At 43.8% G+C, this 26,629-nt stretch overlaps 1 protein-coding gene across 5 annotated transcripts in view; it reads right to left on the minus strand.

Moving 5' to 3' along the window:
* The window catches only part of LOC126470603 (protein PRRC2C-like), a 299,950-nt gene that overhangs the window by 145,379 nt on the left and 127,942 nt on the right, over positions 1-26,629 (minus strand). The gene's annotated exons all lie outside the window — the stretch shown is intronic.

The raw sequence follows: 26,629 nt of genomic DNA on the forward strand, positions 1-26,629 counted from the left end.
ACACATATATTCAACATAGAAAATTTTGTTTTCAGTTAGCCATGCACCTTTCTCTACTGATTAAATTAACAATTATTAGGTACTTTAGCAGTAAACCTTTGAACTGATACCACATCAGTGATAAATAATTAGAACAGTACTTATTGCACAACTGTAGTAGAACTGTGTTGATAAATATGAGAGTTTTAATTTATTATCATATATCAGGAACCAGTAACAATTCTAAACAGTTCAAACAATTTTATTCATTATTTCTCATGACAGTAACATAGCTAAACACAATGCAATAACATGTGGATACTGAGCAAATAACAGCAGGGGGGGGGGGGGGGGGGGGAGGAATGTGAATATCAAACAAGACTTGCTATGCAACACATGGCTACAGTCTCCACAATAATATTAATAGGAGAGACATGGAAATGGCCACAGGAAGAAATAACAAGTATGAAAACCAAAACAAAAGCAAAACTAAAATAAGAGGAAAATAAAAATACGTTAAACAAGATTAGCAGAACACTAAAAAATGGTAGCATACAGAAGGTGAAGATAAACCTGGACCGGAGTGAAGATAGAAAATGAAAATGTCAAAACAATAAACGTTCGACTGGCGGCTTGCTTTGCACAGGTTACAAAGTTTGAGAGGCAAAATGTACACCAAAGTGGCATTTCAAACAAGGCATGGAGCAGTGAACTAAAGAAATCAAACTTTCACATGAATCTGAATGCCATAAACAATACTGCTTTTGTAATTCCATAGTTTGTGTACATATTTCAGGAGGACAGTATCTCAGACTACAAATGCGGCTTTCATCAGGCCTGTAATTCAAATTGGATGCATTTTGGAGTTGATTTATAATAAATTTCATGTGACAGTACTGGTTCTCCACTTTACTTTACAACTTAAATCTCCAGAAATTTAAGACAGAAGGAAGGTGATACAGAAGTGATTGACACAACTGTCACCATGGCCCTTATTTGGAAGCATGTCCTATGATAAATATAGAAACACGTAGGTATCAATCAAAACGGGGTAAATTCTGCATAAGTGTAAAGTGATCAGAAGGAAATGATCAGTAACTCATGCAAATTATCAGCACCTCTGGAACCTCAAAGCTTCATATTATCACTCAAGAACCATACAATTATCCTCATAATTCACAAGCCTCAAAATGGACAAATGAACTAGCTACAGAGTTTCTTTAGCTGCTGTGGCTACTGTGTCCTACAGTTAACTTCATAATCTCACAATTGTGTGTGAATATTGATTTTATTTACATGCAAAAATCAAATTTGCGCGCGCGCACCCACACACACGCACGCACGCACACAAAATAGTAATACCTGAAGCACCTTATCTGATATACATATTTTCTTGACACAGTCTGTACTTTAAAAAGCAAAAACAACGGTGTTTTTTAAGCAAAGTTTTAATCCCTAAATATTTTGGAACAGGTTCTGAGACTATTTGAAACTTAAAAACACATACCAAATTTGTCACTACTTCAAACTAATCAAGACAGGCCAGACGACACACCTAATACTGCCTTGCTGCCTTATTGTATCAAGCTAAGTAAAATTTTCTTAAAATGTGTCACATTGGAAGTGCTATGTCAAAGAAATTCCATACATAGTGTGTTACTAACAAGGATGATTGTACTACCTGGCTGGTCCTCAAACTTGTCCCATGCTAATGAGCCACTGTAACCGGATTTGTGTAGATTGTCATTTAAAATACTCTGGAGTTGGTAGCCTTGAACAATTGTAATTAACTCAAAACACGCAGGTACTTATGACCTCACTGCACTCTCCCTAACTTACCTGCAGATACCAGTAACATTTCATTCATGACCAATTTAATTTTTAAAGCCAGTCATTCACTAAAATATACATTACACGAGAGTGGCATCTTGGTAATGTATTTACGCAATCATTTCGTTAGTATCCATGCTTGTAACATTATGCAAAACATATAAAAAGCTAAAAATGATGCTTTTCCTTGTGCCATGCTGTATTCACAAGGAGACCACACAACAATCTGATTTTTGTAATTTTTTTATATTTACAATATGCGAAGTTCTGAACTCAAATACAAGTTGCCCAAAGCAGTTTGATGCAACACTCTGAATTTCTCCAAGCAACTTTAAGTCAATAAAGCTGGAACAATTTTTTGATCCACATTTTGGCTCTGTCGTAGCATTCCTGATTGCCACACCAGTGGCATTGTGGCTCTGTCGTAGCATTCCTGATTGCCACACCAGTGGCCCAGGTTTGATTCCTGGCTGACACAAATTGTTAAACAAAAGAGCATGTTCTACAAGCATTTTCATGGAGGATACAATACATAAATATTACAAGAAAATCTGCAGCAATCTGGTGTGGTAATCACTGTATTGCTGATTCGAGCCTCATTTCAGTCATTACTTTTTTGTTCAGTTAAAATACCTACGTCATTTAAACATAAAATCCATCAAATATATGCTCATCAACACGCATCTAATTATTGTTTTTAAGAGGACCTCTTTCATCAACTACAGTAAAATAATAGTAAATTGTTTATTGTGAAGTCTGTGAACACACAGGTAACAAGGACTGTTAACTCTTCCCATTTAGAGATGCTCTTTTATCACGTTTCCCATCAACGCTCATGTAATTTTTATAAAAATGATAGATACATTAAGTAGCACATACTAGATGAAATTTATGTTTAAATGATGTAGGTACTGTAACTGAACACAAAAATTAACGACAAACTAGATTCGAACCAGCACTCCATGGATTACCAGTCTTCAGTGATATTGATATTTTTTGTTGCTCATCTTTTATCTTCATGAAAATGCTCATAGGACACGCACTTTTGTTTAAGAATTTGCATCGGCTAGGCATCGAACCTAAGTCTCCTCTATTGCACTCAAGCATTCTTAACAAAAGATATTTCCACTACAGACCTTTGGGAACCTTCAAAGTCAATTTGCTCCACAACTTTTGCAAGCTGCATCGAACAGTTTTGGTCAATTGATATTTGAATTCTGCACTTCATGCAGCACGAATATAAAAATTGGATACATCAGATTGCAATGTGGTCTCCTTGTCACAACATGTCATTCATATAAATTGGCACTAACAGATGTGTCACTCATACCCAACCTTTACTCTTTCCCACCTAGCCAAATAACTCAATTCCACTGTCCTAGTTGGTGTTCAGATTATCATCTCCATCTCCTTGGTATCTTTGTGGAAGCATCATCAGCTGTTGCCTCAGCTGAGCAAACTCCTCTATGCTGCCTAGTGCAGCAAGACAATGGATGAAGCGTACACCTTCCACCAGCATAACCTAGCAAAGGATCTCTCAGAGGAAATTCTGGTCCTACAAAACATCACTGAGCGGGTTGAAGGCTTCTATCCAGTCACTTGTTGACCAGTGTACTGCTGCAATAGCAAACAATAAAACAAGAGACAAAGTCTTAAATCATTCATGCAGTACAGATATTTTATCGTCTGAGTGTCACACAGGACACAAAGAAGAGTTGAAAACAAATAAGAGAAGAGCTGAAAACAAATAAGTCTCCAGGTCTGGATGGAATCCCAATTCGGCTTTACAGAGAGTACTCTACAGCATTGGGCACTTACTCTGGTTGCATTTATTGTGAACCTTTCAGACAGCACGAAGTCCTAAGTGACTGGAAAAAGGTGCAGATAACTCCAAGGGTAAAAGAACTGACCACAAAATTACATGCCCGAACCATTAACATCGATATGTTGCAGAATTCTTGAACATGTTCTTAGTTTTAATATGACAAATTTCCTTGACACAGAAAATCTTCTGTTCACAAATCAGCATCATTTAGGAAGCATTGCTCGTGTGAAAGTCTGCTTGCACTTTTCTTGCACAATATCCTGTGAATCGTGGATGATGAGCAACAGTCAGTTTCCGTATTCCTTGATTTTCAGAAAGCATTTGACATGGTGCCCCAACGCAGACTGTTAATGATGAACCAAGCATATGGAATAAGTATCAAAATATGTAAGAGAATAGAAGACTTCTTAAATAATATGAGGGATTTTAGTAAGTAACAGCACCTTTTTTCTCGGCCAATTTTGGTTGAAAAAATGAGAAATTTGTTGTGGGACATTGTGGAATATTCCCTCTTCAGCCCCTATAGTTTCATGAAGTCCCGATAGGTGGCAGCATTAAAGGTAGCATTGAAAATTGCGTCTGTAACAGAGGTGTGTTCCAAGCAGAGCACTGACAGAGTTTCTTTCAACGAAAAAACCAGAAGATCGCAGATACTCATAGGCACTTGCAGAATGTCTACGGAGACTTGGCAGTGAAAAAAGCGTGACGAGTTATTGGGCAAGGCATATGTCGTCATCGCAACAAGGTCGCACAAACCTGTCTGACTTCCAGAGTGCCAGCCGGTTGAACACAGCTGTGCCTCCTGCAACGGTGGAACATGCAGTTTCGTTGAAGTGATCAATGGGTCACAATGTAACACCTCGCTGCTCAACTGGACATCACTGTTGGTAGTGCTGACACATATGTCCAACACTTGGGGTGCTCAAAGCAGTTTGCCTGCTGGGTTCCTCACCGCCTGTCAAAAGACCATAAAGAGCAACGAAGGACTAGCTGTGCGGAATTGCTTGCATGTTGTAAGGCTGATTTTGACCATTTTTGTTGAACATCGCCACAGGCAATGAAAACCGGTTCATCACTTCGAACTGAAAACAAAACGGTGATCAATATAGTGGCACCATGTTCTCTCTCCTCTGAAGAAAAAGTTCAAAGCCACACCCTCAGCCAGGAAAGTCATAGCAACTTCATTCTGGGACTCTGATGGGGTTATTCTGTTTGATGTTGTGCCTTATAGTGCAACGATTAACTCTGAAGTGTACTGTGCTACCATCACAAAACTGAAGGGAAGAAGTTCACTTGCACACTGAAAATGTGTTTGTTGCCACAAAATGCAAACGAACTTCTCCTTCTCAATGACAATGCAAGGACTCACATAAGACTGCGCACCCGAGAGGATCTCTCAAAACCTCACTGGACTGTTTTTCCTCATATACCCTATAGCACGGATCTCGTACCTCCTGACTTCCATCTGTTTGGCTCAATGTAGGATGCACTCCACAGGGAACAGTACAAGGATGATGGGGAGGTTATTGATGCAGCACTATGTTGGTTCCATACTTGACCAGTAGGGTGGTATGTGGGCATACAGGCCCTCCTAGTAAGGTAGCACAAGTCTGTCACATTGAACAGAAATTAGGTCGAAAAAATGAGGTTTTTTGGCCAAAAGGAGTGGGGAATAATATGGTGTACAGGAATCCTGAATAAAACCTACATGCTTACCAAAAATTGTGTTGCATTACTTATTTAATGCCCCTCATAGAACCCAGTACATTGTCCTTAATGGCTGGTGTTCATCAGAGACAGGGATACAGTCAGCTGCATCCCCGCAAAATGATACAACCACTCTTGTTCTCTATACACATAAACGATCTGACATACACCAATCTGTGACTGTTTGCCAATTGTGCTGCAGTATAAGGGAAAGTATTATTGTTGAGTGACTAGAAGCATACACAACGACTTTCACAGAATTTCTACATGGTTTAAGGAATGGCAGATTGCTCTAAACATAAAAAAATAAAGTTAATGTAAATGAGTAGGGAAAATAACCCTGTAATGATGGACTACAGCATTAGAACCATTACTACTTGGCAAAGTTGTGTTGATTAAATATCCAGGCGTAATGTTGCAAAGCAAAACAAAATGGAACATGCACTTACAGACAATGGGATTGCTAATGGTCAACTTCGGTTTATTGGGTGTTGTTAAGAAAAGTGTAGGGTGTAGTTTTGAAAACGTCTTAAATTTTCAAAGGAGACCACGTACAGAACACTTGTACAACCCATTCTTGATTACTGCTCAAGTGTTTGGGATCCCCACCGTGGGATTAAAGGATGACATGTCAGGAATTTAGAAGCATGCTGCTTGATTTGTTACCGGTAGACAATCAACAAGCGAGAATTATCAAGTTGTTTTATGAACTCAAATGGGAAATGCTGGAGGGAAGAATATGTTCTTTTCATGAAACACTATTGACATAATTTAGAGAACAAGCATTTGCAGCTGACTGCAGAACAATTCTACTGCTGTCAATGGTACATAATGGCTTCTGAAATACATCACATGGTGACTTGCCAAGTACGCATGTAGAAGAGCGTTCTTTACTACTGAACGAAATAAAGACCTAAATGACCAGCATGACTAAAAAGACGCACTGTACACAGTAAATATACTGAACATGGCTGGGGGTTCGTTTGGTGGTGGGTACAGAACATGAAAAGGAACCTCCAAATAATCCCATTCTCCAATGAAAAAGCAGGTAACAAAAATCAAATTTCAAAGTCATAATTTCTACTTCTACTTAATAGCTGTCCATTGAGCAAAACTGTCAATATTTTATCGTCTCACTTAACACAAACCCAGATCATAAAAGCAGCCAGTTCCATCCACCCACGTTATTTATATAAATTACACACACATTTTACCATTGGATTCTTTACCAGTAAACTCCACACTGTATTTCACCGACACTGATGGTAAAAAAAACATTTGATGCAAAGTACAATATTCACAGTTGTGTCCTTTAAAGCTTGCAGTTATTGCCTGCATAAATTGCTTTCACAATAAACACCAGTTTCATCTGTAATGAAGAAAATATCATCAACAACCCCACTATATTAAAAACTTAGAAACTACAAGTTGTCTAACACTGAAACAATTTCCTCAATAATGCTTTCTGCATTGTCCTCCAGAAAACCTGGTTCCCTGCAGTGCGGACCCCTGCCCTCCGCAGCTGTAAGGGATATTACAGGAACCATAGTGACTATAATAGAGTGTCAGGCAGAGTTTGCGTCTAAGTCCTGAACTCGGTAAGTAGTGAACCTGCGGCCCCCTTCAAACCCCTCTTGAAGCTCTGGCTGTCAGGATAAGGACGACACAGGAAATAACTGTCTGCAATGTATATCTTCCTCCAGATGGTGCAGTACCCCGGATGTCTTGGCTGCACTGATTGATGAACTCCCTAAACCTTTCCTACTTTTGGGAGATTTTAATGTGCGTAATCCCTTGTGGGATGGCACCATGCTTACTGGCCGAGGTAGGGAGGTCGAAAGTTTACTGTCAAAACTCGACCTCTGCCGCTTAAATACAGGTGCCCACACACATGTTGGTGTGGCACATGGCACATATTCGGTCATTGATCTCTCGGTTTGCAGCCCTGGCCTTCTCCCATCCATCCACTGGAGAGCACGTGACGACTTGTGAGATAGTGACCACTTCCACATCTTCCTGTCACTCCCCCGGCGTCAAGCCCATGAACACTTACCCAGATGGGCTTTAAACAAGGCAGACTGGAAAGTTTTCACCTCTGCTGTCACTGCTGAATCTCCCCCACATGGTGCCACTGATATTGTCACTGAGCAGGTAACTACAACGATCGTTTCTGCGGCAGAAGATGCAATCCCTCGTTCTTTAGGGTGCCCCCGGTGAAAGACAGTCCCTTGGTGGTCGCTGAGGCAATTGGAGCGTCGGCGAACTCTACAGTGACATACACGGCACCCTTACCTCAAGCACCTAAAAGCATTTAAATGGCTTTGTGCCTCCGTTCACCAGCTTACAAAACAATGGAAACAGGAGTGTTGGGAGAGGTACGTGTCAACCATTGGGTGCCATACACCAACTTCCCAAGTCTGGACAAAGATCAGATGTCTTTTTGGGTACCGGAACCCAACAGGTGTCCCTGGCATTAACATCACTGGCGTGTTAGCTACCAAAGCGAATGCTGTTGCCGAGCACTTTACTGAGCACTATGCTTGAGCTTCTATGTCAGAAAACTACCCCTGGCCTTTCGCAACCTAAAACAGCGGATGGAAAGGAAAGTCCTCTCGTTCACTACAACGCCACAGTGAACCCAATAATGCCCTATATACAGAGTGGAAGCTCGTCAGTACACTTGCACATTGCCCCAACAAAGCTCCTGGGCCGGATTGGATCCACAGTCAGATTATTAAACATCTCACGTCTAACTACAAGCGACATCTCCTCGTCATCTTCAACCAGATCTGGTGCAATAGTGTCTTTCCATCACAATGGCGGAAGCTTACTATCATTACAGTGCTCAAACCCTGTAAAAACCTGCTCGATGTGGATAGCTACCAGCCCATCAGCCTCACCAACTTTCTTTGTAAGCTGCTGGAACGTATGGTGCGTCAGGGGTTGTGTTGGGTCCTGGAGTCACATGGCCTACTGGCTCCACATCAGGGGAGTTTCCGCCAGAGTCGCTCTACCACTGATAATCTTGTGTCCCTCGAGTCTGCCATCCGAACAGCCTTTTCCAGACACCAACATCTGGTTGCAGTCTTTTTTGACTTACGTAAAGCATAAGATACAACCTGGCAACATCATATCCTTGCCAAATTGTGTAAGAGGGATCTCCGGGCCCCCAACCCCGGTTTTTATCCAAAACTTCCTGCCCCTCCGTACTTTCTGTGTTCAAGTTGGTGCCTCCCATAGTTCCCCCTGTATTCGAGACAATGGCGTTCCGCAGGGCTCCATATTGAGTATATCTCTATTTCTAGTGGCTATTAATGGTCTAGCAGCAGCTGTAGGACCGTCAGTCTCACCTTCACTGTATGCAGATGACTTCTGCATTTCATATTGCTCTTCCAGTACTGGTAGCTTTAGAAAGAGTCCAGTGACCAGTGTCCTGTTAGAGGCCGGAGTCCCTCCATTGAAGGTTAGGTGTGCACAACTGCTCACCAGTTACATTGCAGACGTTCGTAGTTCTCCTGCGCATCTGAATTACAGTCTCCTTTTCCCAATCATGATGGTTCATCTCCCACATCGGCGGCCTACGTCAGGGCTTATGATTGCAGTTTGTGTCCGGTCCCTTTTCACTGAACTGGAGTCCTTCCCATTACCGCCTCTCCTCGAGGTCCATTCACATACACCTCCATGGTGTACACCTAGGCCGCAGATTATTCTGGACCTTTCGCATGGCCCTAAGGACTCTGTTAACACTGCGGCTCTCCGCTATCACTTTCTCTCGATTCTTGACATGTACCTGGGCCATCGAGTGGTTTACACCGACAGCTCGATGGCTGATGATTGTGTAGGTTTTGTGTATGTTCATGGAGGACATACTGAACAGCACTCCTTGCCAGATGGCTGTAGTGTTTTCACTGCAGAGCTGGCGGCGATATCTCGTGCTCTTGAGCATGTCCGCTCATGCCCTGGTGAGTCATTTCTCTCGTGTACTGACTCCTTGAGAAGCCTACAAGCTATCGACCAGAACTACCCTCGCCATCCTTTGGTAGCATCCATTCAGGAGTCCATCTATGCCCTGGAACGGTCGCATCATTCAGTAGTGTTTGTGTAGCCCCCAGGACACATCAGAATCCCAGGCAACGAACTTGCCGACAGTCAGGCCAAACAGGTTACACGGAAAACGCTTCTGGAGATGGGCATCTCCGAAACTGACCTGTACTCTGTCTTATGCTGCAGGATTTTTCGGCTTTGGGAGACGGAATGGCATAACTGTACGCACAACAAACTGCGTGTCATTAAGGAGACTACGAATGTGTGGAAGTCTTCCAGGCGGTCCTCTCACAGGAATCAGCTGTCCTCTGCCTTTTCAGCATTGGCCAGATGTGGCTAACACACGGTTACCTCCTCTGTCATGAGGACCCTCCTCGGTGTCGCTGGGTATCACAAATGACTGTCGTCTACCTCTTGCTGGACTGCCCATTTTTAGCCCCTCTGTGGCAGACTTTTAACTTTCCCAGCACCTACCTTCAGTGTTGGGTGACAATGCATCAAAAGCAGCTTTAGTTTTACATTTGGGTTTTATCATTTTATCTAAGTGTTAGCGCATGTCCTTTGTCCCTCTGTGTCCTCCACCCAAGTGCTTTTAGAGTAGAGGTTTTAATGTGTTACAGAGTCGCTGGCTTCTCCTTTTTGTTCTCATGGTCAGCCAGCTATGGTAATCTGCTCTCTTGTTTTGATCTCTTCTACATGTTTCTTGCATCTGTGGTTTTCTTGTCCGATTTTGTCCATTTTAGTGTTTGTTGCCCTTCTGTCATTCTTGTGGTTTTCTCCTTTCTTCCAGCTGTTTTTTGTATGTCTCGATTATTTTACTCCCACCCTTGTGGAATCACTTTAATCGGAACGAGAGAACGATGACCCAGCAGTTTGGTCCCTTGCCCCCTCTTTTAAACCAAACAACAACCTTTTTCCAATTAAAGTTTCCTTCGATTAGTTTGCAACATGTGGTTTGGCATTGTTAGGAAGCAGAATGATTGTCATGTTTTTATTGGTATTGCAGGCGTTTGTCTTTTAAGCGTGCGGTTCACACACGAAAAACTGGCCCCGAGAGCCGACTGCTCACCAGTTACGCACGATTTGTTGAACGAAACAAGCAGAATAGATAAACATGTCATAATTAGGCAGTAAAGAAATAATAAATAAGATAATGCAGACAACAACTGCTAAACAATAGATGATGATTGGTGGGCAACAATCAGTCTAGTACTCGGGGCTGATTTTTTTGTGCGCCACCTGGTACCACTGAAATAATATTGTGGAAGTTATCGTATTCTCTGTACAAAATGTGACACCAGACACTCAATTATAGAGTGTGATCTTCATTCAGTTGTAAGTTGGTCTGCCTTCCATAACAATGAACATGCTGTTTTACCTCGGACCAAAAAAAGACGGAAAATGGCCACTTGTGTGTGCCGAGACGACTTCCTTATCGAAATAAGGAAGTAAGCTGATATGCCCTTTTGTTACCTGAAAAGATGTATGTATGACATACCATGTAATTTTTATGTAATTCACATAATTATAAAGTACATTTTAATTACCTGTCGTGGACGCTGAATAGAATATGAAAAGAATCAGAAGGCTAGAATTCAAAAAAGGATTGAAACAGATCTAGAATGGGCATGCGCAGTGAACGAAACGCACAATAACTAGATACTGAATTAGGATCAGTTGGCAGTGGAACTGTGACAAGTGGTCACACAAAGGAGGATGAGGCCAGCCGAGGGAGACCGAGACAGAAGGGAACGGGACCGAGGCTGGAACGAGACCGGCCGACGTGCCGTTGTAGGAACAACCCGACCGTTTCCTGTTCTCAGAAACTACATGTAGAAAGCCATGACTGAAGTGAACTGAGAAAGACCATTCCTTAGAATTCGTTCCTCACTCCTTCCGTTCACCTTGGTGAACCATTTGTTTAGACCCGTTAGTTCACGAACAAACCATCTCTAATCTGGAGTATTTGTGTTGTGGGATTTTGTAAGCAGTGATCTGCATCTAGGTCACACTGCAGTGGACAGCTGTGTCAGTAAACCAAATTCAAAGAGTAAATTGCAGGGTATTAAGTCATTTATGTAGTATTATTTCTATTCCCCTATTCCTTAACAGTTGCCATAGCTCAGCCAGGTGGTGGAAAAAAACCACCGCAATTCCACTGGAGGATTAAGTGATGGTGAGACTGGGAAGGCATAAAACACTGAATGACGCAGTCAACACCTCAGCTTCACCTGCTGTTACCAGATGAGTACCTGTGCGATCGACATCCATTGTGTCTGAGGGCCCAGCGAGATCTAGGTCCTCAGCGGATTCCAGAATCTCCACCCCATCCTCTGATAGAGAGCTTGTAGGTAGTAGTGGTGTGGGTGCCACCTCAGTGCCTTGGTTGTTTGGGGTATTTTCTTTTTAGGTTTCTCTTGCAGCTCCTTAGGTTTGTCTGGCTGGGAGGGCTTCACGAATTTAGTCTCAGGGACTGAGGATGACCATGAAGCCCTATGACCAGCTACCTGTGGTTGCTTCAGCCACTGGCGGGTGTCAGCTTTGCCACTCGTAGGAACCTGGGAATGGAGTAACCCATGGTATCCCTTCCTGGCGATAGGAGCTTATGAAGACTTAAGCTTCTCTGGCCGAGACGTGGGGACAGACACCCCCAATAGTTGGGAAGGGGGGCGGGGTGGTGTTCTCCTGAAGTAGGTTGTGCAGGAACAACAGGGAGGGAAGTGCTCCCCACCATCAAGGGGGCACGTGGAGTCTGACGATTTAGGGTCGTATTTCTTAGCATTGAAGTTAGACCTTCATCACTTAGAGACTGCTGGTGTTTGACCACCAGCAAGAGATGACATACTACCCATCATGGTGTGTCATCCACCCTGATGCCACCCACTCCGACCAGGGGCCCTCCCCACAGGCACCATCCAGCTGCAGCAAAGACCACCTGGCAATATGGCCATTGCCGGGAGTCCCGATGCCCCAGGGTGACGAGCATCTACTCCTTGGCATACGTGGGAAGTTAATGGCGCAGGCATCAGCAGAGCGATCCCTGTGTGGTCAGGGGGCTACTACCAGTAGGGTACATGGCGGCCCGACCACAACGGACTGGCTACCATGCTTGACAGCGCAGAAAGCGATACTGCACAGAGGATGGCGGAAAACGCAGCTAGCAGGGTGACCTTGCCCAACTGCTGAAGAGTGAGCAGAAGTGCAAATCCAAGTCGAAGGATGCGGGAGGCCACAGTGCATGATGGACACTATGCACCATGTAAGGCTTGATCTTAGGGGAAATTTTGAAAAAAATGGAGGTCAAACCATACAGTGGGCCATCACATAAAAGCCGAAACTTGTGACACTCCATTTAGTCACTTCTTTCGACAGGCAGGAATGTCTTGGGCCTATTCTAAGCCCTGGACCTGAAGGGGGAGCAAAAGGTTGTATCTGTCAAAGGACATTGCTTACAGTGAATTACCTTCTACCACTCTGATGTAGCTGCATAAATTATTGTGTACAACTGGATCCTATCATATCACGCAAAGTTACCACATTTTCTCGAGTAAAAGACAACTTTGATTGTAAGATCACTCCACCTTCCAAACCCCCCTCCCCCTTTTCCGCAAGAGGCTTCTTGAGGAAACTTTATTTCTGGCATATTCTGACCAATCAAAATTACAAACCGTTTTACTTACGAAATATCTGCCTAGACAGTTAACATTATATCTATTCTACATTTTCGCTGTTTATTGATAGTATACATTTTGATAATTCAAGGATAAGTAAAAATAAACAAAAATAAATGTTTTATATTAATTTGTGGACCACTTTTTACATTTTTTGCTTACTAACCCTGTCATCTATGGAATCACTATTTTTAATCATAATCCTAATAGCACAGCTGTGAAATACATATCTTCATTCTCACAAATATTAGCTGTTGCTTCGAAATATGTTGTGATTTCTGAGGCAGTTGTTATCATAGGTCCTGAGAACACAGCTGTATGTATCTGAATAAATATTCAGGGTTGCCACAAGTTTCCTCACGTGAAATTCCCGACATTTCCTTGATTTCCAGATGAGGTTTAGCATTTTCCCTGACAAATTTTGAGATCTTAAGGGTAAGTTAAGACATAAGTTGATGATCTGTCTTTGCAGCTATGGTACAAGAAACGATAATGCAAATGAGGAAATATCTAAAAATAACGTGCAAGCAGATGGTGTTTCCTGATGTGAGCAAAAATCTTAGTCCAACATCAACATCTTTTGTAATGAACTGTTTTTAAGATGGAGAAAGCAAGCCAAATGGTGTGTGTGTGTGTGTGTGTGTGTGTGTGTGTGTGTGTGTTTCATTAAGACCACTAATGTTATTTTATTTCAATAAAACAAAAAACATTTGGTGACAAAAATACCCATTTCCTTGGAGTCGCAAGACAGATTTATAATACCTTCATTGATTTCAGAAATAATCTCAGAAAAAAGTAGGCCTCTTGAAAGAAGTGTATAGAGCGGGGAAGAATTGTGTAAACCAACACTGTAGGTGACCACCTATAAAATGTTGGTTCTACTGTGATTGTTATGGTCAGTTATTGCCCACTGTGTTATATCTATTATTTTACAGGTATTGTGCGACTTTAGAAATATACGAGTACATAGCATACAAACCACCAGCGACTGATACAATTTTCTTCCTCTTAATGTCCCTCCTTTCTAACATATATATAACTTTTAAAGTGCCAAAATGTACTAGAACAAATAAATGTCTAAAATGCCACACTGTACAACAAACGTGGGGAGGGGGGAAGGGGAGGTGGGAGGGGGAGAGGGAGAGAGAGAGAGAGAGAGAGAGAGAGAGAGAGAGAGAGAGAGAGAGATGTCCGAGAAAAATAAGTTTAAATTTCAGTGTAATCCTACACCCAGCATATGTTTAATAGTGAATAACTGGTACTGGAAGTCACCAAAGGATTTTATTTCTATATCTAAATAATCTGCAAAATACGAAAACAATTCACAGCATACAGTATACCACCTTTTTGTTCCTACCCCTGTACAGAGTGAAAAACTGGCAAAATAAAATATGTATACGGCAAAATAGAACAAAGATATTAATAATCCATTCAAACTTCGATGGATAGTTGACAAGATTCTGCAAACTGAAATGTGTTCATATTTTTCAGATGACTGAGATACATAAATAAAATCCTTTGGCCAATTTCAGTCCCAGTCATTTAATATTAAAAATGCATTGGAAAACAGGATTCCATCGATATTTTTATTTTCCCAAGACTTAATATTCCCCGTTTTTCTTCGTGGCAAGTTTTGAGTAACATGTAACTTCTGTATTGTTATGTTAAAATCTGCTCCTTTTGTCAAAACACAACATAGTTTAACAATATTTATCTCACTAATATTCTAAATCAGTTGAAAAGAGTGACAGAATCCTGAAACAGTGTATTATTATACTAACAACAGACGGCAAGACAGGTTAATAGTTTATGGATAATACACTCTTGGTATAAACAGAAACATGCAATTTCTTCACTTACATTGCTGCACAGCCAACAGCAATTCTTATTTCACCAGTTATCTATGGTCCTTAAAACATACATTATTTCAATGAAAATACCTGTAGTAGCTCAAATATCATGGTAGATATGAGGGGTTTCGCATATTAATGGTATGGCAATATACTCTCCTCCTTGCAGAACACCACTTGCCAAAATCTCATTTCGGTACCTCCAACCATTTATGTTATGAATATTTCACTCTGGCCTTTTCAATGACACGCACTATCTGAATGAAGTGCTTTACATACAATCCATTTTCTTGAGATTGGAGATAGACTGTGATATCCTACTAAGTTCAACACAATGGAGATGGGAGTTGTAGCTCCTCCATCTCATGGATTATACTCTAAACATATGAGTGGCATATGGCCTGTGTCAGGCCATTTCTCAGCTTTGTAAATGTATTCCAATATCTGTCGTCCATATAAAGGTACTAGATGATGCTTGTGCTATAACGAAAAAATTACTGATTGTAGCACCTGTCGTTTGCACTGGCAAGAAATTAATATGGGAAACATTGTGTGTGTTACTTGCTTTGTAATGTTCATGGTCACCTTGTAGAGGTGTACTATGTGTCACAGGATCACATGCAGTGAAAATAGCCTGACTGTTGTCTGCTACACACTACATATATTTTAAAGATGGGCTACAGCACGAGGGGATAAAAAGTTTCTGGCAAAGAACTGCAGTTCAGAGCTTGATAAACAAATTTCCAATTTTGATATAAGTGATGAACAGCTATTTGTTTTATCACATTTTTTCTTTAAGTGTGCATATTGTGAGTTGTACACCAGAACGCTCATGACAAAACAAAAAATCCAGGCATCCAAAGTAACTGTCAAAATAACATTAGAAATGATAAAGATGAGACTTGACTTTTTTTTCAGACTGCAGTGGCCAGCTATTGAGCTAGACCATTTTTGCGAGGCATCAAAGTGGTGGAAGAAAGTTATTTTACAAATTTTCATTACAATGACTGTAAATTTAACATAAAAAATTGTCATTGATATAAGGCCATGTTTGTTTGTGATATTTAATAGAAAAAAAGATCCCTCTTTCAACTGCAATGAAATGCAGTAAAATCTGCTCCACAAAATTCAGAAAGACCACAAAAAAGGACAGTATCAGTCAGTTGAACGACACCTTAGCAGCCCAGTCCTCAACTTGTTGAAGAACAATTCAAAATATTCCCTACATTTCATATGCACCAATAAATGACCTAACATACACCAACTGCAAATTTATAGTGACCCTGATTTTTGCAATGAAAACTTTCTGAATTTCTTGCAATAGTGTACTTAACCTCAAAATATTACAAAAAACCCATCTCTCAAAGTGTAGCATTCGTCTCAAATCTGCCAGGTGATGTGCTTCACTGTTGGTTAGCAGGAATGGCAGATGGCTAGCTCGAATGCCCAAGCTCTCACATTGTGTAAGATATAGTGCAGAAGCTAGCAGACTTGTTTGACTATGTTAGCAGCAACATGCACAAACTGACCTATCTGCAATATTACTCCAATAACTTTTAAGAAACAATTTGGCAAAAAAATAATTAATTAATTGATTAATTACTTAAATTCTCACACATCTCATAGATTCATTCGTCAGCTCCACGATGAACTGCTTACAATTTTGTTAATTGTCATAGTTATTGTGATGTTTTACAGTTGAGGAAACTACTCCAAAGAATTTGGAAAGTTTGCATTGAAAAATAGGGGTTACTATGAATTTGCATTTAGTTGCATGGTACGTCACACATTGCTGTATATGAAGTGCAGCTTATTCCTCAAACTTTGATGGCTATCACTGTCTATCACACATGCCAGCAAGAAACATACCCCACATCTCAAACAGTTTGAGATATCGAAACAAGATTTTGGCCATACGATTAATATGCAAAACTTTTATACTTATCCCAAAATTCAAGCAACTAAAGATTTTTCAGTGAAATAACATAATTTTTAAAGATAACCAATAGCTGGTGAAACGAAAATTGGTATGGGATTTACAACAATGTAAGCGATAAAATTGTATGTTTACCTTTATATTGAAAATGGGCTTTGTCATGAACTATTAACCTGTCTTATGTTCAATTGCTTGTTTGATAATACACAGTTTCAGGATTCTGACACTATTTCAACTGCATCAGAATGTTAGTGATCTGAATATTTGTTAACTCTGCTGTATTATAGTAAAAAACACATTTTAACAAGGCAACAATAGAAGTTACGTATTTCTCAAACCTCATCACTGATAATGCTTGTCTGAAGAAACAAAAGAGAATAAGAAGTGTGGGGAAAATAAATCACAATTTCTGTTGAAATTTTGATGGAATCCTATACCACAGCGTATTTTTAAATATGAATGATCAGGATTGAAACTAGCCAAATAATTTTATTTCAATATCTCAATGATCTGAGAATTATGGTACCCTTTCAATATGCAAAACCGCGTCAACAAAATCATGTAAACAGAATATCCATATTTTTAATGATCTAAAAGATGTTCGTTCTGAAAAGTACAACCCTTCACTCTATATACGGATAGGAACTAAAAGACAGTATACTATGTGCTATGGAGACTGCTATAAAAAGTTATATATAGACTCAGCACCTAAATCTAGAAAATGTGGACACCCTGAGGATGAAAGCAAAGGAGGAATAGTTAAGCTGTTCACTAAAATTCCTAGGCAAATGAACAAAAATTGACATCTTCACTATCCCCTCGACACACCAGATAAGATCACAAAGGCTGGCGAGGAAATGTTTCTGGAAATTCACAGAGCATCTGAATATCAGCAAGATCTGAATAAACTCCAATATCTACATTCTTAAAAGCATCAACAAAACCAAATTCAGCTCTTGCCTCACTGCCATCCACCACAGTAGCTGTACATCAAAACCCTTTTAGAGTTTATTTACAGCTATATTAATTTTCTGTTTTTACATAATACTTTTTACAACATCATTTCTTGTTAGATACAAGTTACTTGTTTACAGATATAGCAATGACTCAACAATCCACAACTGCAGACCAAGTGGAGACGGAACTGGGGAAGGATTGATTGATCTACTCAATGACAACCAAAGACCCAGTAGGCCCTGAAGCTATAGTGAACATCATTTGCCGATGATCTACTGGGTGTGGGGAACAATGTTGATGCTGCAAAGCCAGCATTACATGCCCCATGGTTTGTGACGTGTGTCATGATTATGTACAAATGGTGCACCATTACTCAAACTCCAAGAAGACGATGATGATGATGAAGATGACAGACGATTATTGAGCTTTGAAATTTAAACATTCATGATAAGATGTTATTACAAATTAACTAATGTAGATTTTCCATTGTTTACAAGTTCTACATCTACATCTACATTTATACTCCGCAAGCCACCCAAAGGTGTGTGGCGGAGGGCACTTTACGTGCCACTGTCATTACCTCCCTTTCCTGTTCCAGTCGCGTATGGTTCGCAGGAAGAACGACTGTCTGAAAGCCTCCGTGCACGCTCTAATATCTCTAATTTTACATTTGTGATCTCCTCAGGAGGTATAAGTAGGGGGAAGCAATATATTCAATACCTCATCCAGAAACGCACCCTCTCGAAACCTGGCAAGCAAGCTACATTGCGATGCAGAGCGCCTCTCTTGCAGAGTCTGCCACTTGAGTTTGTTAAACATCTCCATAACGCTATCACGGTTACCAAATAACCCTGTGACAAAACGCGCCGCTCTTCTTTGGATCTTCTCTATCTCCTCTGTCAACCCGATCTGGTACGGATCCCACACTGATGAGCAATACTCACGTATAGCTCGAACGAGTGTTTTGTAAGCCACCTCCTTTGTTCATGGACTACATTTTCTAAGGACTCTCCCAATGAATCTCAACCTGGTACCCGCCTTACCAACAATTAATTTTATATGATCATTCCACTTCAAATTGTTCCGCACGCATACTCCCAGATATTTTACAGAAGTAACTGCTACCAGTGGTTGTTCCGCTATCATATAATCATACAATAAAGGATCCTTCTTTCTATGTAATCGCAATACGTTGCATTTGTCTATGAAGGGTCAGTTGCCACTCCCTGCACCAAGTGCCTATCCGCTGCAGATCTTCCTGCATTTCGCTACAATTTTCTAATGCTGCAACTTCTCTGTATACTACAGCATCATCCGCGAAAAGCCGCATGGAACTTCCGACACTATCTACTAGGTCATTTATACATATTGTGAAAAGCAATGTTCCCATAACACTCCCCTGTGGCACGCCAGAGGTTACTTTAACGTCTGTAGACGTCTCTCCATTGATAACAATATGTTGTGTTCTGTTTGCTAAAAACTCTTCAATCCAGCCACACAGCTGGTCTGATATTCCGTAGGCTCTTACTTTGTTTATCAGGCGACAGTGCGGAACTGTATCGAATGCCTTCCAGAAGTCAAGAAAAATAGCATCTACCTGGGAGCCTGTATCTAATATTTTCTGGGTCTCATGAACAAATAATCCGAGTTGGGTCTCACACGATCGCTGTTTCCGGAATCCATGTTGATTCCTACATAGTAGATTCTGGGTTTCCAAAAACGACATGATACTCGAGCAAAAAACATGTTCTAAAATTCTACAACAGATCGACGTCAGAGATATAGGTCTATAGTTTTGCGCATCTGCTCGACGACCCTTCTTGAAGACTGGGACTATCTGTGCTCTTTTCCAATCATTTGGAACCCTCCGTTCCTCTAGAGACTTGCGGTACACGGCTGTTAGAAGGGGGGCAAGTTCTTTCGCGTACTCTGTGTAGAATCGAATTGGTATCCCGTCAGGTCCGGTGGACTTTCCTCTGTTGAGTGATTCCAGTTGCTTTCCTATTCCTCGGACACTTATTTCGATGTCAGCCATTCTTTCGTTTGTGCGAGGATTTAGAGAAGGAACTGCAGTGCGGTCTTCCTCTGTGAAACAACTTTGGAAAAAGGTGTTTAGTATTTCAGCTTTACGCGTGTCATCCTCTGTTTCAATGCCATTATCATCCCGGAGTGTCTGGATTTGCTGTTTCGAGCCACTTACTGATTTAACGTAAGACCAGAACTTCCTAGGATTTTCTGTCAAGTCGGTACATAGAATTTTACTGAACGCTTCACGCATAGCCCTCCTTACGCTAACTTTGACATCGTTTAGCTTCTGTTTGTCTGAGAGGTTTTGGCTGTGTTTAAACTTGGAGTGAAGCTCTCTTTGCTTTCGCAGTAGTTTCCTAACTTCGTTGTTGTACCACGGTGGGTTTTTCCCGTCCCTCACAGTTTTACTCGGCACGTACCTGTCTAAAACGCATTTTACGATTGCCTTGAACTTTTTCCATAAACACTCAACATTGTCAGTGTTGGAACAGAAATTTTCGTTTTGATCTGTTAGGTAGTCTGGAATCTGCCTTCTATTACTCTTGCTAAACCGATAAACCTTCCTCCCTTTTTTTATATTCCTATTAACTTCCATATTCAGGGATGCTGCAACAGCCTTATGATCACTGATTCCCTGTTCTGCACATACAGAGTTGAAAAGTTTGGGTCTGTTTTATCAGTAGGTCCAAGATGTTATCTCCACGAGTCGGTTCTCTGTTTAATTGCTCGAGGTAATTTTCGGATAGTGCACTCAGTATAATGTCACTCAATGCTCTGTCCCTACCACCCGTCCTAAACATCGGAGTGTCCCAGTCTATATCTGGTAAATTGAAATCTCCACCTAAGACTATAACACGCTGAGAAAATTTATGTGAAATGTATTCCAAATTTTCTCTCAGTTGTTCTGCCACTAACGCTGCTGAGTCGGGAGGTCGGTAAAAGGAGCCAATTATTAACCTAGCTCAGTTGTTGAGTGTAACCTCCACCCATAATAATTCACAGGAACTATCCACTTCTACTTCACTACAGGATAAACTACTACTAACAGCAACGAACACTTCACCACCGGCTGCATGCAATCTATCCTTTCTAAACACCGTCTGTACCTTTGTAAAAATTTCGGCAGAATTTACCTCTGGCTTCAGCCAGCTTTCTGTACCTATAACGATTTCAGCTTTGGAGCTTTCTATCAGCGCTTGAAGTTCCGGTACTTTACCAATGCAGCTTCGACAGTTTACAATTACAATACCGATTGCTGCTTGGTCCCCACATGTCCTGACTTTGCCCCGCACCCGTTAAGGCTGTTGCCCTTTCTGTACTTGCACAAGGCCATCTAACCTAAAAAGCCGCCCAGCCCATGCCACACAACCCCTGCTACCTGTGTAGTGGACTCCTGACCTATCCAGCGGAATCCGAAACCCCACCACCCTATGGCACAAGTCGAGGAATCTGCAGCCCACACGGTCGCAGAACCGTCTCAGCCTCTGATTCAGACCCTCCACTCGGCTCTGTACCAAAGGTCCGCAGTCAGTCCTGTCGACGATGCTGCAGATGGTGAGCTCTGCTTTCATCCCGCTAGCGAGACTGGCAGTCTTCACCAAATCAGATAGCCGCCGGAAGCCAGAGAGGATTTCCTCCGATCCATAGCGACACTCATCATTGGTGCCGACATGAGCGACCACCTGCAGATGGGTGCACCCTGTACCCTTCATGGCATCCGGAAGGACCCTTTCCACATCTGGAATGGCTCCCCCCGGTACGCACACGGAGTGCACATTGGTTTTCTTCCCCTCTCTTGCTGCCATATCCCTAAGGGGCCCCATTACGCGCCTGACGTTGGAGCTCCCAACTACCAGTAAGCCCACCCTCTGCGACCGCCCGGATCTTGCAGACTGAGGGGGCAACCTTTGGAACAGAACAAGCAGCCATGTCAGGCCGAAGATCAGTATCAGCCTGAGACAGAGCCTGAAACCGGTTCGTCAGACAAACTGGAGAGGCCTTCCGTTCAGCCCTCCGGAATGTCTTTCGCCCCCTGCCACACCTTGAGACAACCTCCCACTCTACCACAGGTGAGGTTGGTTGGTTTGTGGGATTAAAGGGACCAGACTGCAACGGTCATCGGTCCCTTGTTCCAAAACTTAAAAACTACCACACAGAGTAAAAAAAAACGGATAATACAGACAACAGACAACACAGGACAAGAAAAACTCAGACAAAGAACAGACGTAACAAATTAAAATCACACGGAGTGTGGCGGTGGTTGGCCGACCATAGAATAAAAAAAGGAAAAGCCAACCACCGAGAACACATTAACAACTCAGTTTAAAAACCGTAGGCCAAAGGCCAGAATCAACACAAAACAAGAAAATAAAACATAAACACTCATATTAAATGATAAAAACCCCTGCTCGAATAAAACGTAAAACTAAACCAGCCATAGCAGGGTCATCAGTTAAATGGGCAGGGAGCGTATCAGGCAGCGCAAATGTCTGCCTGACCACAGCTAAAAGGGGGCAGGCCAGCTAAATGTGGGCCACTGTCAAAGCCGCCCCGCAGCGACACAGAGGAGGGTCCTCCCGACGCAGTAAGTAACTGTGTGTCAGCTGGGAGTGGCCAATGCGGAGTCTACAAAGGACACTTAGTCCCTGTGTTTGGCTCGCATGGATGACCGCCACACAGTCGTCGTCTCCTTAATGGCACAGAGTTTATTGGGCGTGATCCGATCGCGCCATTCAGCGTCCCAAAGCGCAAAAACTTTTCGGCGGAGGACTGCTCGCAAATCCGTCTCTGGGAGGCCAACGTCCAGAGATGGTTTACTGATGGCCTCTTTCGCCAGGCGGTCAACATATTCATTGCCCGGGATACCGACATGACCAGGGGTCCACACAAAGGCCACAGAGCGGCCGCAACGGGCAAGAGTATGCAGGGACTCCTGGATAGCCATCACCAGACGAGAACGAGGGAAACACTGGTTGAGAGCTCGTAAACCGCTCAGGGAATCGCTACAGATAACGAAGGACTCACCTGAGCAGGAGCGGATATACTCTAGGGCACGAAAGATGGCGACCAGCTCAGCAGTGTAAATGCTGCAGCCATCCGGCAAGGAACGTTGTTCGGAATGGTCCCATAGAGTTAGCGCATAACCGACACGACCAGCAACCATCGAACCGTCAGTGTATACAATGCCAGAGCCCTGATACGGGGCCAGGATGGAATAAAAGCGGCGGCGGAAGGCCTCTGGAGGGACTGAGTCCTTCGGGCCCTGTGCCAAGTCAAGCCGAAGGCAAGGGCGAGAAACACACCATGGGGAAGTACGCAAAGTGGCCCGGAAAGGAGGTGGAACAGTGAAAACCCTAAGCCTGGAGAGAAGCTCTTTGACACGGACCGCAATCTTACAACCTGACCGGGGCCGACGTTCTGGCAGATGGACGACCGATTGCGGGAACAGAAGACGATAGTTGGGATGCCCGGGAAAGCTGAAAACATGGACAGCATAAGCGGCCAGTAAACGTTGGCGCCGTAACCGCAGGCGAGGGACACCTGCCTCCACTAGTATGCTGTCCACAGGGCTGGTCCGGAAGGCACCAGTGGCAAGTCGCATTCCGCTGTGTAAGATTGGGTCCAGCACCCACAACGCAGACGGGGATGCTGAGCCATAAGCCAGGCTCCCATAATCCAGACGAGACTGGATTAATGCCTGGTAGAGCCGTAACAGGGTAGATCGGTCGGCACCCCAGCTGGTGTGGCTCAAGCATCGCAGAGCATTTAGATGCCGCCAACATGCCTGTTTAAGCTGCCAAATATGAGGCAGCCAAGTCAACCGGGCATCAAAAACTACACCCAAAAACCTGTGGGTCTCCACCACAGCAAGAAGTTCGCCGTCAAGAGAAAGCCGAGGCTCAGGATGGACCGTTTGGTGCCGGCAGAAATGCATAACGCGGGTCTTGGCAGCCGAAAACTGAAAACCATGCGCTACAGCCCAAGACTGCGCCTTGCGGATTGCGCCCTGTAGCTGACGTTCAGCAGCTGCAATGCCAATAGAGCTATAGTAAAGGCAGAAGTTGTCAGCATACAGGGAAGCGGAGACAGAACTTCCCACCGCTGCAGCGAGACCGTTTATTGCAATTAAAAACAGGCAGACACTGAGGACAGATCCCTGTGGTACCCCGTTCTCCTGGACTCGGGAGGAACTATGGGAGGCTGCGACTTGAACGCGGAAGGTACGATACGACAGAAAATTGCGCATAAAGATCGGCAGAGGGCCCCGAAGACCCCATCCATGAAGCGTAGAAAGGATGTGATGACGCCATGTCGTATCGTACGCCTTCCGCATGTCAAAAAAGACAGCGACCAGGTGCTGACGGCGGGCAAAGGCAGTACGGATGGCCGACTCCAGACTCATCAGATTGTCTGTGGCGGAGCGGCCTTTACGGAACCCACCCTGAGACGGAGCCAGAAGGCCCTGTGACTCCAGTACCCAGTTCAACCGCCGGCTCACCATCCGTTCAAGCAACTTGCAAAGAACGTTGGTGAGGCTAGTGGGACGGTAGCTGTCCACCTCCAAAGGGTTCTTCCCAGGTTTCAGAATGGGGATAACAATACTTTCCCTCCATTGCGACGGAAACTCACCCTCGACCCAAATGCGGTTGTAAAGGTCGAGGAGCCGTCGCTGGCAGTCCACTGAAAGGTGTTTCAGCATCTGACAGTGGATGCTATCTGGCCCAGGAGCGGTATCAGGACAAGCGGCGAGGGCACTGCGAAATTCCGACTCACTGAATGGAACACTGTAAGATTCAGGATGGTGGGTGCGAAAAGAAAGGCTCCGACGTTCCATCCGCTCTTTAATGGAGCGGAAGGCCAGTGGGTAATTGGAAGAAGCGGAACTCAGAGCAAAATGCTCTGCCAAGTTGTTGGCAATTTCGTTGGAGTCTGTACAAACTGCTCCATTCAGTGAGAGCGCAGGGATGCTGACAGGGGTCCGATAGCCATACAGGCGTCGGATCTTGGCCCAGCCCTGCGATGGAAAGACATGGAGGCTAATGGTGGACACATACCGCTCCCAGCACTCCTGCTTGCGTTGGCGGATAAGGCGGCGGGCCTGCGCACGCAGACGTTTGAAGGTAATGAGGTGTTCAATGCAGGGATGTCGCTTGTGACACTGGAGCGCCTGCCAGTGATCTTTAATCGCTTCAGCGATCTCAGCCTGACCACCAAGGCACAGTCTGCCGCCGAGGGGACCCAGAAGAACGGGGAATGGCAGATTCGGCGGCAGTAACGATGCACGTGGTGACCGATTGAACCGCCGCATCAATGCCATCATTAGAGAGAGGCTCAATAGCGGCAATGGAGGAAAACAAGTCCCAGTCAGCCTGATTCATTGCCCACCTGCGAGGGCGCCCAGAAGACTGACGCTGTGTAAGTGACAGAAAGATCGGAAAGTGGTCACTACCACACAGGTCGTCATGCACTCTCCATTGGACAGATGGTAAGAGGCTAGGGCTGCAGATCGAAAGGTCAATGGCGGAGTACGTGCCATGCGCCACACTGAATGTGTGAAGGAACCATCATTTAAAAGCGAAAGATCAAGCTGTGCCAATAAACGCTCAATGGTGGCGCCTTGACCTGTCGCCACTGACCCACCCCACAGAGGGTTATGGGCGTTGAAGTCGTCCAGTAATAAGAAAGGTGGCGGTAATTGGGCTATCAGCGCAGCCAGGACATGCTGCACTGACATCACCCTCCGGTGGAAGGTAAAGACTGCAGACGGTAACAGCCTGTGGCGTCCACACCCGAACAGCGACAGCCTCTAAAGCTGTTTGTAGAGGGATAGACTCGCTGTGAAGAGAGTTAAGGACATATATGCAGACGCCACCAGACACCCTTTCATAAGCTGCCCGGTTCTTATAATAACCCCGATAGCCACGGAGGGCGGGGGTTCGCATTGCTGGAAACCAAGTTTCCTGAATAGCAATGCAGAAGAAAGGGTGAAGGCTGATAAGCTGTCGGAGCTCAGCTAGATGGTGGAAGAAACCGCTGCAGTTCCATTGGAGGATGATATTGTCCATGGCTGAAAAAGGCGTGAAGGGACTGGGAAGGAAAATTACGCCGCTGGGTCACCTGCTGCCTCCGATGGGGCACCTGGGCAAGTGCTAAGCGTCTGAGGGACTGGCGAGATGAAGGTCCTCAGCGGACGCAAGAATCTCCACCACATCCTCAGACGCAGAGCTTGTAGGTAGCGGTGTAGTAGGTGCCACCGCAGGTGCCTTGGTCTTACGGGTCTTCAGTGTCGTTTTGTCTCGCTGTTCCTTTGGTTGCCGTTGCTGAGAGGGTTTATTGGAGTCAGTCTCCGGGACCGAAGACGATCGCGAAGCTCGACGACCAGCGACCTGTGGCTTCTTCAGCCACTGGTTGGTGTCTGCTGAGCTGCTGGTAGGAACCTGGGAAGGGAGTGACCCAAGGGATCCCTTCCGAGCGAGAGAAGCCGAAGAAGACTTACGCTTCTCTGGCTTAGAAGTGGGGACCTGTGTCCCCGGTGGTTTAGTGGTTGCTGCTCCCGAGGTAGACGGTGTGGGAGCAACAGTGAGAGAAGGGGTCCCCATGGTCAAGGGGGCAGGTGAGGTCCTCTGACTCTGAGAGCTGACTTTTTGTGGTGCAGCTAAAGGAGCTGGAGCAGGAGTGACAGTTGAGGCATAAGATGCCATCATGCGCACGGGATGTAGCCGTTCAAATTTCCGCTTAGCCTTATGGTAAGTCAGTCGGTCCAGGGTCTTAAATTCCATGATTTTGAGTTCTTTCTGTAAGA

This window comes from Schistocerca serialis, chromosome 3 (assembly GCF_023864345.2).
Source record: "Schistocerca serialis cubense isolate TAMUIC-IGC-003099 chromosome 3, iqSchSeri2.2, whole genome shotgun sequence".
NCBI classification, from domain to species: domain Eukaryota; kingdom Metazoa; phylum Arthropoda; class Insecta; order Orthoptera; family Acrididae; genus Schistocerca; species Schistocerca serialis.